General features: G+C 41.3%; 1 long non-coding RNA gene across 1 annotated transcript in view; it reads left to right on the top strand.

Annotated features, from left to right (window-relative positions):
* Positions 1–223: 223 nt before the first annotated feature.
* LOC131478519 (uncharacterized) overlaps positions 224–13,092 on the top strand; it is a 57,224-nt gene continuing 44,355 nt past the window's right edge. The window contains exon 1 of the long non-coding RNA XR_009244524.1: positions 224–351. This is a non-coding gene — a long non-coding RNA (uncharacterized LOC131478519). The remainder of the gene's footprint in view (positions 352–13,092) is intronic.

Genomic DNA, 13,092 nt, shown 5'->3' with positions numbered 1-13,092 from the left:
TTGTCTCCGTACACTTGCAGAGCATTCCAGAATTCCATTTCGCTCCCTTTACCCGCCATTCTCTCCCCGCTTTCCAAACAGTTGGTAGCTACAGTTTCTTAAATAAGACAATGTCTATTTCTGCTGCTCAAGCTGATAACCTTGCTAAACTCGCTCATTTTTTTTTCTTCCTGCAGCGCTGTGGCAGGAAGCAGGCAGTCTCACACCTCTCGTGAGGACCATTCAGCATCACCTGAAGTTGTGGTTGCTGTCCTAGAGAACTGCAGGATTGCCGCTCGGAAACGGGGCGACTCAGATTGAGCACACCATTTTGCTTTGAATCACTCTTCCAGATCTGCTCTGGTTATTAAGGTGAGCTGAAAATAGGCATTTCCTGTCCCCAAGTCAGTAGAGTACAACTCCTTCTACAACATGATGTGGAGGGGCTGATCTCCATGGGGCTGTGTGTTTTTGAGGTGTCCCCGTGGGTAGGTTAGGGAGACGAGAAGGCATTTTATCAACCTGCACTAAAAGACCTGAAGCTTATGTATACAAACACCTAAACCTTTCATCTCTCCTCCACAGCCACTTCCATTTTCTGCTCCAAGGCTGATCAGCCAGACACAGCCTTGTCCTTCCTCATTTGCACCTGTACCATCAGTCTGACCTCTGAGCGACTATCTTTTTTTTTTTTTCTTCTCAAACCTTCCTTGTTATTCCCTATAACCTGAATGTTGAGACAGAGAAAATAGAGTATGACTTCCCCCTCCCCCCCTGGGCTGTTAATCTCCTAGGGATGACTCTGCTTGTAAGCAAATCATTGAGCACAGCATGCCTGGGTCAACTCCAGTCCCTTTTCTTCCAACCTCGCAGTTGTGATGTGGACCTTCCGTCTACCCACAACTGCAGGAATGCCTCCGTTTCTTTCTGGCTCTAGAATCCAGCTTGACAGCTGCTCTAACTTTATTTTCTCCAGCTCCAGAGAGCTGTCACTATTATTTGAAACTAAAAGAGAGCATACAATCATAGTAGCTAAAAGTGTAAGAGAAAGTTCTAAAAGTGCATCATCATGTGTAAACATGATGGTAGTGAATCTGAATTATACCCCGGGGGAATCTGATTTACATGACGCCACAGGGGGCTCATGTTTGCGATAATAAAAACACCAAGAGTACTTTTCATTATTTAGATACTGGTCTTATCAAAGTGAAGATAAAGCCGATATTTACTTCATAGATCACTGAAAGTTGCTTCTGGGTCCTGTGTACAATACTTACCCCTTTCACCAAACTTGTGTCTTAATTCTGCAAGGATGTTTGCTTTCTTACTGCACACATCAGTTTGTCAGTAGGGTTCTTTAAGTGTCATCACTCCACACCCCCACTCTCAGATATTTTCATACTGGCTATGGTAGGGTTCACTCAGAAAGTCATGTAGCAGTTTTAGCTGGACATTGTAATGCTTTGAGCAACATGGGCCTCGTTTTACATTACATTGGCTTTGTTATGTTTTGATGTGATCTGTGGTGGTGGTGGTAGTGGTGGTTTTTGGATTTTTTTTTTTCCAAGCAGTTGCTTTCACTGCTGATTTGCTGCTCTCATAACCATCAGAAAACCTCTGGTAACCTCTTTGTACGCACTGTCATGATTGGAGGTCCCCTGGTATAGTTTTTTTAAACTAAATTCAGATATCCTGCAATAATTACTCATTAGGTCTCTGTGGCTGGATTTCACCCATCCGTTCAGATGTGCATCAGATTGATTTGTTTTTCCTTCCCTCTCATCATCTGGTAATCTAAAAGTGATTTTTTTAATCTGAAAAAACCCTATTCACAATGTGAATAAAATAGGAAAGGGTTATAGTTTTCTACTGTTTTCAGCGGGGAATTGATTAATGTATTTTGTGAGAACAGTTAGTCATCTAACTGCAAGTCTTCTTGTTTCCTCAAGCCACATTCTGTCCATCTTAACAACGGACAGATTATGTTTTGTTCAGTTCAGACATACTAGCTGTAAGACTGATCTTTCAGAGCATTCACACTATCAAAAAAGGAAATGACGTTAGTTTGGCCTGACTTGTTCACCATGAACCCATGCTAACCTACTGAAGATGAATGAAATGGACTCTGTCTTGCCAGTTCAAGTTATCTGGATTTAAGAAGGAGAAATTACCTGAACTCAAACTTCAGAGCACTTGCACTGTCCTAACCACCCCTAGAAGTGGAACTTAAATTGCAATTGACAGAGCTTGTGTTTTAGAAATGGCCATTTTGGGCCCAGTGCGGTGGCTTAGCTGCTAAAGTGTTTGCCTTGAACGTGCTGGTGCCAGGATCCCATATGGGCGCCGGTTCTAATCCCGCCAGCCCCGCTTCCCATCCAGCTCCCTGCTTGTGGCCTGGGAAAGCAATCGAGGACGGCTCAAAGCCTTGGAACTCTGTACCTGCATGGGAGACCTGGAAGAGCTCCCAGCTCCTGGCTTCAGATTGGCACAGCTCTGGCCATTGTGGCCACTTGGGGAGTGAATCAATGGACAGAAGATCTCCCTCTCTGTCTCTCTTCCTCTCTTTATATCTGACTTTGCAATAAAAATAAATAAATCTTTAAAAGAAAGAAACCTCCATTTTTAACACAAACTGACCTAGAAGTCAGTTAGATAGACAGAAATAAAAGCAAGAAAATTGAGTGAATATTAACCTTAGTGTGTTGGGAAGGCAAAGGAGATGGACAAAAGAAATATCAGTCTGTCACTTTTCCTATCCTTTGCAGCAATCTTGTTTCTTTCTTTGGAGCATTTTGGATTACAGCCCAGCTGGAAATTTAAAGACTGTGTCTGGACAAGAGGAATGAAAGGGCCTTAACAAGAAAAAGAAGGCAAAAGGACTTAAGACAGTTGTGGTCTATTAAAAAGGTAGTAACTTGAGGCCAAGACTTGGTCTTAGATCCGAGTCTGGGTATACTCAAGTACTTCAAGAAGTTCATGGGAAAATAAATTAAAAAGATAAGTTTGTTTAAGTGCAAACACTCGTGAAATCCATGCATAGTATTTTTATAATGTGCATTTTCTATTAACTTTTGAATACATGTAGTACAATCTGAGTGACCCACACTTGGTATAAGATTTATCTTTTTTTAAAAAATTTCTAGATCCCAAATACTGTATTTTTTCTCTAGCTGACCTCATAAAGTTGTTGTGAAGGTTCAAAGAAAATATACCCAGACTCCGTAATCTTTGGCTCACAAATTTAAAAACCAAGATAAACTCAGCTCAGTAAAGACTCACTTTCCTGTGGATGTGTTTTTGGAACCTGTCTTTTTGGGGGGAGTCTTAGTTTGCTATTTCGTAATGTTTCATTAGCACAAGCTGCACAAGTGAACCCAATCAGATTTGTAAGAATCTTCCTGCTATCTGAAAGGAATGAAAGGTTTGCAAGCTCACAGAGCACTATTAATAACAGGCATTTTTACTCTGTGTGTGTGTGTGTGTGTGTGTATGTGTTTACTGTTTATTTTAGAGAGACAAAGACAGGGAACTCCCATTTCCTAGTTCACTCCAGCACCCACACCTGCTTGGGACTAGGACACCTGAAGCAGAGAATTTGGAACCTAGTCCAAGCTACAGGAACCCAGGCACTTGAGTCCTCACTGGCTCCAACCAGGGTCCACACTAGCAGAAAGCTGGAGTCAGGATGTGGACCCAGGTATCAAACCCAAGCCCTGTAATATGGGATGTTGGTATCTAAACCGATGGGGGAAAAAATGCCCACTCTACTATATGTGTTTATGTATTTGTAAAAGAAATATAAAAGATGTTTATAATTTGAGTGCTGTTATCAGTAATTTGGGTTAGGCAAATCAATATTCATTTTTTTTCTGGTTTGCAAATCAGAAAGACCCCTATACAGCTAAGTAGTTAGATAACTGATCTCCTGCTTGGACCAGGAAAAACAATATATTGGGGTATGGTAAGAATAATAGTGTACTCTCTGCAGTTACTTTTATTTTTTTATTTTATTTTTAAACAATCTATTTATTTTTATTGCAAAGTCAGATATATAGAGAGAAGGAGAGACAGAGAGGAAGATCTTCTGTCTATTGATTCACTCCCCAAGTAGCCGCAATGGTCGGAGCTGAGCCAATCTGAAGCCAGAGCCCGGAGCCTCTTCCAGGTCTCCCACATGTGGGTGCAGGGTCCCAAGGCTTTGGGTCGTCCCCAACTGCTTTCCCAGGCCACAAGCAGGGAGCTGGATGGGAAGCGGGGCTGCCAGGATTAGAACCGGGGCCTATATGGGATCCCTGCACGTTCAAGGTGAGGACTTTAGCAGCTAGGTGACCATGCCAGGTCCCTACAATTACTTTTGACTCATTTTTGAAATATGTATATGTATGATAGATCTCCAAAACTCTCAATGAATTGTATATTTCAGACCAGAGAGGGTATACCTAAGAAGCCGTTGAACTTGACTGGACAATAAGATGCTGGACTCTATGTTTGGTATATGCTTGCAATGGGGGAATCTCAACTGAACTTGAGCTGTGGTTATGCAACAAGGTGGAGGAATCCACCATGGTGGGAGGGTTTGGGGAGGGGTGGGGAGAATCCAAGTACCTATGAAACTGTGTCACATAATACAATGTAATTAATGAAGTTAAATAATAAAAAAAAAAAGAAAAAAAAAGAAAAAAAAAAGAAATTTGAAAAAAAAAAAAAAAGAAAAAGCTGTGCATGTATTCCAAAACTTATTTGCACCAAAACAAGCTTACCTTGTAATTCCATTTCCCCACACATTTTTCCTTCAATATCGGTTTGGTTATTTACTTATACTTGAAACACAGAGATACAAACAAGGAGAAAAAGAGGAATGCACAGAAGTCTCTCGTCCCAGAATGCACCGAGTTTCATGGGGCTAGGCTAGACCAAAACCAAGAGCCCAGAACTCAAATTAGGTTTCATAAGAGTGGCAGGAACCCAACTGCTTAAGCCATCACCTGCTGCCTCCCACAATCTGAATCAGTGGCAACCTGGAGTCAGGAGAAATCTGGAAGTTGAATTTATGCACTCTGTAAAAGGGTATGGGCATGCCAAGCTCTAACTGCTGTGCCAAATACCTGCTTCCATAAACTTTTGAAAGTCCCCTCGTGTGTGTGTGTGTGTATTTAGATTGATACTGTAATATAATTGACCTAGGATGAAAGTGCTATATACCCAAACTTTAATGAAGCAGTACGCAAAGTTTATAGATCACTAGTCTGAAAAATGATAGAAATAAGAACAACTCCTCCTCTTAACATAATCTATTAACTTTATGATCATTGTACTAGTCACTCCTACTAGATGACTGAGAGACACCATTGCCTCCTCTTTCCCCACCCACCACAAAAATGAGTTGCTAATGTGACTTCCCTCTGATTCCCCCTCTCTAATTCTACTGCCACTACGACAAGTCCATATTTTAATTCTTTTTAAAAATTATCTTTGTTGGGCCTGGCATGATAGCTTAGTGGCTCAATCCTCACCTTGCAACCACCACGATCCCATGTGGGAATCGGTTCTAATTCTAGCTGCTCCACTTCCCATCCAGCTCCCTGCTTGTGGCCTGGGAAAGCAGTTGAGGACGGCCCAAAGCCTTGGGACCCTGCACCCACATGTGGGAGACCTGGAAGAAGCTCCCAGCTCCTGGCTTCAGATTGGCTCAGCACCGGCTGTTGTGGCTACTTGGGGAGTGAATCAATGGACAGAAGATCTTCCTCTCTGTCTCTCCTTCTCTCTGCAAGTCTGCCTTTCCAATAAAAAATAAATAAATCTTTTTCCATGACAATTTTATAGATGTAGGGATTCTTCCCTCCTCCTTACTTTTCTACCTTCCCATTTGTCCTTCTTACCATTTCCTCCCACATTATTACATAGTATAGTCATTTAGTAATAATTACAAGGTTAACATTCTGGCATTTAAGTGTATCATGGCACTGCAGGTATTTGACAATGCTGGAAAATCTTGTATCCTATTGTCAAGGTATTTCTAACTGTTCACTGGAATCCACCTTTTATTCAGGAGTAAAGTTGCATGCTGCAACATTTCTTTACCTCCCAGTATGCTGGTCTCCACTATATAGCTCATCTGTGAAAACATATGTTATATTTGTTCAGCTGTGAAAAGAATACCCAACAAATGAGTGACTGCAGTGTTGTAACAGGCTATTAAACTGCTTCCTGTCTCCTGACCTAATGTAGTCCACTCTCCTCTTGTTTACCTGAATGTCTCTGAAGTTTAAAATTTTCAATTTACACATGGTACTGAGTTGTGGAGTACAGTGTGACGTTTCCATTCTATTTTAAAAAATGTGTTCGAAAGGCAGAGTGACAGCAAGAGAAGGAGAAACAGGAATCTTCATCAGCTGGATAATTCCCGAAATGACCACAAAGCCTGCCAGTACAGGTCAGACCCCAACCAAAAATCAAGAACTGCATTAGGTCCCCCACATGGGTGACTGGGACCCGAGTACTTGGATCATCTTCCACTGTTTTCCCAAACGTATTAGCAGGAAGCTCTATCAGAAGCTGAGCAGCTCGAACTGGAAGTGGCACTCCCATATGGGGCTTGAGTAACGCAAGCAGTGGCTTAACCCTCTGCACAACACAAGTCCTGCAATGTAGTATGTTATGCAGGTATAAAAAAATGTTCACTGATCAAATCAGCATAGTTATTATTTTAAAAATAGTTTTGTTCTTTTGAAAGAGATATCAAAGAGATATAGAGATAGATAGATAGATAGATAGATAGATAGATAGATAGATAGACAGACAAAGAGATATAGTCTATCCATTATTTCACTCCTCAAGTGGCCACACAAGCCAGGGCCAGGCCAAGTTGAAGTCAGGAGCCAAGAACATCGTCCAGGTCTCCCACTGTAGGGGCAGTGTCCCTTTTGGGTCTTTTTTTTTTTAAAAGATTTATTATTTTTATCACAAAATCAGATATAAGGAGAGAGGAGGAGACACAGAGAGGAAGACCCGTCTGATGGTTCACTCCCCAAGTGGCTGCAATGGCTGGAGCTGAGCCAGTCCGAAGCCAGCAGCCAGGAGCTCCCTCTTGGTCTCCTACTCCGGTGCAGGGTCCCAAGGTTTTAGGCCGTCCTCAACTGCTTTCTCAGGCCACAAGCAGGGAGATGGATGGGAAGTGGGGCTGCCGGGATCAGAACCGGCGCCCACATGGGATCACGGGGCGTTCAAGGCGAGGACTTTAATCGCTATGCTATCGTGCTCAGACCCCTTTTGGGTCTTCTTTCTCTGGTTTCCCAGGCACGTTAGCAGAGAGCTGGATCCAGCATCCATAAGGGATTTCAGTGTCCCAGTTGGCAGTTTATCAATCTGTTGTGCCCTGTCTGCTCTGTTCTGGTAATTAACTTTTCTATCTCCTTCTTACCTCTTCTTGTTTGGAGGCTTCAAGCCCCTCTTATCGAGTTCTTCATGAAATATATAATAGGTTATTAATGAACTTTAGTCACTCCACTGTAAAACCTGGATTCTGAATCCTCCAATCTAACTGCATTTGGTACTCATTATGGAATCTCCCTGTAACTTCCCTGTCTTCTATCCTTCATAGCTTCTAGTAACTACTATTTTGCTTTTGCTTCAAGATCATCTTACCTGTATGTCTCAGCCTTACTATTAGAGAAGCAGGTACTTAGAGGCAAGTAGTCATGGGTAGGTAGAATCTTTTATTTATTCCTCCATGGTGTTCCTGAATATATAAAATTAGATTGAGCACTGATTTTCTGTCTAGAACTGAGTTATGGCTTAGGCTTTTAGTTTGGAACTCAAATAACTCTTCACAGTGCACACAGTCAGGTAAGATAAAGTTAACGTGGTGGTTGACAAAAAGCAGTGCAGCCTGAATTCATATTCAGATATTCTTCTTAGCTACTCTGCAGAATCTTTATCTGAGAGAAACATTTCATGAAGACAATAAGTGCATTGTGGGTGAAATGCCATTTCTCTTTCCTCAGACAGGCTCACATAGAACATTCACTCTCATTCGCGGTTTCTATTTTGGGAATCAGTTGAATTTTGTTTTATACTTTATTACCAACTTCCCATGATTACCTGATTGAATTGTTTTGAATCCGATGAGCTTGCTATGTGTATAGAAATAACCAAGTCTTCCCTCCCTCTCCCCTTTGTCCACTTTCCTCTAAGCTACTTCATAGGGTTCGAAGAAATGTGATCCTACATTGAACATGACTTAAAGCAGCTCAGATGAAAGACACTTTACAAATTCAAAGCAGTGTGATGAAGCTGCCTCTTAGCCAGAGAAGGGGAGGAAAAGAAGAGCTAACTACTTCATTCCTATATAATTAGGGACTTACGTTGTGAGCTTGTTCAAAAATCTTCCGATGGGGCATATATCAAGAAATTTCAATGTGAAAGTCCTATGGAATGAATCAAAAACAAATCATACATCCTTTTCCACTTAATTTACAAATGCATTTGGTGAATTCTGCCAAGTGCTTAATATAAAAATAATTTTCTGCTGCCCCTGTTGCCCTTCCTGATTATAATCACACATATGTGCTTCCTTGCAATCCACGATTTTTTCTAGTATCCATTACACAGGTTTTTTTTTTCCCTTGAGCATTACTCTGCCCACTCTCTAGCCCCCAGCTCTGGCTTCTCCCTTTGTGTTCCACTTAAACAACTCCAATTAGACTCTGCATAGTTTGCAAAATGTAAACCACGTTTTTTTTTCTATAAATCACTCCCGTTTTTAGTTTAAGCACCAATTCACTAACATACTTAAGACATACATCCTTCTTTTCTAGCTGTGCTTTTCCAGCCTTGAGGCTTCCCTTCTTTGTTTTTATCAGATTGTTTCAGCGCCAAAGCAACCCGATGGTAATACTGGTAGCAGCGGCTGCTGCTTTGCTTCGGACTGATTATAGCCAACTCCTTCAGGTCTGCAGGACAAAGAGGCTGCTGACATCACCATTGATTGCTGTGTTTCTCCCACGCCAAAGCAATCTGTTAAATCAGCGCAAAATGGATTTTCGCAACTTGAAGCTTACAAGGATACGATTGGTTTCTAAGCTGCCCCATCAATCAGATATTTAAAAAAAAAAATCGTTAGTGAGCCTGGATATAATGTATGGGTGTGCCCACCCACCTGAGTAGATGATGTGTTTTTTTTTTTTCAGTCTGCATGCATTTTTCCTTTATGGTCATATAATACGTGCAGAAAAAAAAAAGAAAGTATGGGAAAGAAAGCATACTTTACTGTGTGGGCCACTTCATGGAGGCTACGTGTGAATAATGTCAGAACAGTTACTATAGCACGTTTCTAAGCCGTTCTGTAGAAGATGTGTTCTTTTGGTCATTTCAAGCTCACAAATTCCCGCAGGCATTTTCTTGAGCAGCTTCTAATTTGTGGAAATGAAGTTGTGCCTTCGATCTGTTGCTTTCAGTAGTTTCAATTGAGTAAAGTATTATTCTGTGGAGGTGTTAGATTTCTGCAGTTCCTTCCAGTGCATCCTTCCTTTGGAAACTAATTACAGCACATTTTCTCAGCTTTGACTCTTTCAAATGTACTCCACCGCACACTTGGATTTACAAAGATATATGGACAAATTGCTACAAGTGTCATGCTTGCCAGGTGCTTTCAAAGCCTTGGGGAGTACAAACAATTTCACAGTATTGAGAGGATGAGTACAAATATTTTTAGGAAACTTCTACACATATTGCAGTTAGGAATACATCATCTTTTACCAATTTTCCATGTGTATATACACACAGAACAAGAAAGATCCTTATAATGGTAAGCAATGTAGGCTTCATAAACTTGAGTGCAAAACTAAATTATTCCTGGGCCCGGTGCCATGGCCTAGTGGTTAAAGTCCTCGCCCTGAATGTGCCAGGATCCTATATGGGCGCTGGTTCTAATCCCGGCAGCTCCACTTCCCATCCAGCTCCCTGCTTGTGGCCTGGGAAAGCAGTTGAGGACGGCTCAAAGCCTTGGGACCCTGCACCCGTGTGGGAGACCTGGAAGAATTTCCTGGCTGCTGGCTTCAGATCAGCGCAGCACTGGCCGTTGCGGTCACTTGGGGAGTGAATCATCAGACAGAAGATCTTCCTCTCTGTCTCTCTCCTCTCTGTATATCTGACTTTGTGTTAAAAATAAATAAATCTTTAAAAAAAGAAAAAGAAACTTAAATTATTCCATAATGTGCCCTCCCCCCAAAAAATATTCATGAAAACAGGCTTATATTACGTGGCTGGTTTTTGGAAAATATTTTTAAAATTAATGAATGGCAGCTACATAAATTGGTCTTGACTATTACTCCTTTATGCTATGTAATTACTGATTTCTTCATGGGTTTTCTTTAAAAAGTTATTTATTTGAAAAATCCGAGTAGAGAGTGTGTGCGGCAGAGAATCTTCCATCTGCTGGTTCACTCTTCAAATGATTCCCATTGTCTACACTGGGCCAGATCACTACCAGGAGCCTGGAACTTCATCACAGCCTCCAACCTGAGTGTATGGGCCCAAACACGCAAGTTTTTGCTGCCTTCCCAGGAGCATTAGCTGGAAACTGGATTGGAAGTGGAGTAACAGGGCTTGAGCAGGCACTCACATAGATAGTTTGCAGGTGCTACAGGGCATGGTTTAACATGCTGAGCCACAATGCCAGTGCTTCTGCACAGGTGTTCTTTTATTTTTAAAAATTTATTTATTTATTTATTTTAAAGATTTATTCATTTTATTACAGCCAGATATACAGAGAGGAGGAGAGACAGAGAGGAAGATCTTCCATCCGATCTTTCACTCCCCAAGTGAGCCGCAAAGGGCCGGTGCTGTGCCGATCTGAAGCCGGGAACCTGGAACCTCTTGCAGGATCTCCCACGCGGGTGCAGGGTCCCAATGCATTGGGCCGTCCTCGACTGCTTTCCCAGGTCACAAGCAGGGAGCTGGATGGGAAGTGGAGCTGCCGGGATTAGAACCGGCGCCCATATGAGATCCCGGGGCGCCCAAGGCGAGGACTTTAGCCGTTAGGCCACACGGCCGGGCCCAAGATTTATTTATTTTTAATGGAAAGGCAGATTTACAGAGAGAAGGAGAGACAGAGAGAAAGATCTGTCTGCTGGTTCACTCCCCAAATATCCATAGAGGCCAGAGCTGAGCCAATCCAAAGCCCGGAGCCTCTTCCTGGTCTCCCACAAGGATGCAGGGTCCCAAAGCTTTGGGCCGTCCTCTGCTGCTTTCCCAGGCCACAAGCAGGGAGCTGGATGGGAAGTGGAGCAATCAGGACATGAACCTGTGCCCATATGGGATCCTCACAAAGCCAGGTTTTTAAGGGCAAAGATTGAAATATAATGTTACTTTAAGAAACATAATGTTACTTTTGTGTTACTCTAAGATCAACTATATTCCATGCCACTGTTTCCAAAGAGAGCTTATGTCTTTGTTCTGGCCCCTTCAATTTCTTGATTACACTCAGGGTAGTGCATCTTCTCTGACCCACAGGATAGCAAAAGGATTTTACAAAAATTACATATAACTTGCAAATAATTTCCATGTACTCCAAAGTCATTTATCCTTACTACAATCTCCATCCTACTTGAGATAAGTAAAGCTCACAGATGTAGACCCACTCATCCAAAGTCACAAATTTGTAAAGGGCAAACTTGTTATTAGAACCCCTGGTACTCTTGAATTATTAGTGTTTAAAATAGGGGAATTACCTTCCTAGAGCCAAACATGAGGGAACTTCAAAAAATTTATAGAAAAATGGAATTAAACGATAATCTGCATTTTGCACACACTTTTTCAAGCTCCCTCCCTCGAACAAGCAGCAAAGAGCTAGCTCTCCAGAAAGGTCCAATGCTGCTTGTTGTTTAACAGGAATAGGAAAACCGTTGTTCTTTGTTTTATGCTATTGTTGATCAAATGGTCAAAACACAAATAAAAAAAAAAGTTGGATTTCTCTCACGTAAATCTTTGCAACATAAAATCAATCACTTAATATTATTACAGTGAGCTGTGTTTTGACTAGACATATCCTGATAAGATGAAATAGTGTCTCCGAATGCCAACTCATAACGTGTCAGTGGGACATGATCTCTAGGCAGGATTTGTGAACTCTCTCCAATTACTAACTTGGTGCTTAAAACATTTCCTCCCCTCTGGTCACAGCTACATATGTACTTGTTTTTGTGTAAGTTTGTAAAACTGTGTCTATTGAGAGACAGCTGAGGACAACCAGTGAGAGGAGGAAAGCTTACCTTGCTTCATTTGTTATTTTGCCAAAAGGAAGACAGATCACAAGAGGTGCAGCTGGGACTTGAACTTGCACTCTGGTATGGAATGCTAGCATCATAAGTGGTAGCTTAATGTGCTGTACCACAACACGCAGCCCTCAGTGTTATTTTTAATGAACATTGCTATCCTGAATCACCAAAGCCTTCATTTTACTTAGAAAACTATTTTAAAACTTAAGAAAATAAAATGTAACTTTACATTTAAAACTTTGGCTAAACTAAAATAGCTGTGAACAGTGACAATCATTTTTAAGACAGATTTTACTATTAAGCTGTTCTAGCATAATCAAAGAACTCATATACTATCTTTCGCTCTTCATCGTATTAGTGTAGAGCTAGCCATTCTCCAGACACTCTCATATAAATTACAATCATACTTGCTCTTAAAGGTTTACTTCAAGTGTGTCAATTTGGAAGTAATTTAAATCTCAATATTCTTTGTCTCTCCTCCGTCTCAGTATGAACACCCATTGGTTCAACTGTAGCTATCAGGTAAAACAAAAGCTATTTTGTCATTAGTGGTCTGAACTTTCGGCTTGTTTTTTTCATTCCTGTATCTAGTATCCTGGAGTCCCAAGCTCTAACCATATACTCATCAATTTCCCTCTCAGTAGTCCTTACATTGTCTTTACATTGATATCACCAAGTAGCTGTTTGTATAAATGAGTCTCTTTGGCTTTTATTTTCTTTGCCTCAAATATCTCTTTAAACTCTTCATCATTTCCAAATTGTCTATTATCTCAGAAATAAGCACTCACTGTTGATTGAAATTCTAACCCTACTACCTGTGTCCTTCACGCTATTCTTA

Source organism: Ochotona princeps, chromosome X (genome assembly GCF_030435755.1).
Source record: "Ochotona princeps isolate mOchPri1 chromosome X, mOchPri1.hap1, whole genome shotgun sequence".
Lineage (NCBI taxonomy): Eukaryota > Metazoa > Chordata > Mammalia > Lagomorpha > Ochotonidae > Ochotona > Ochotona princeps.
Note: the sequence above shows the minus strand (reverse complement) of the source record. Positions and strands in the feature narration are given on the sequence as shown.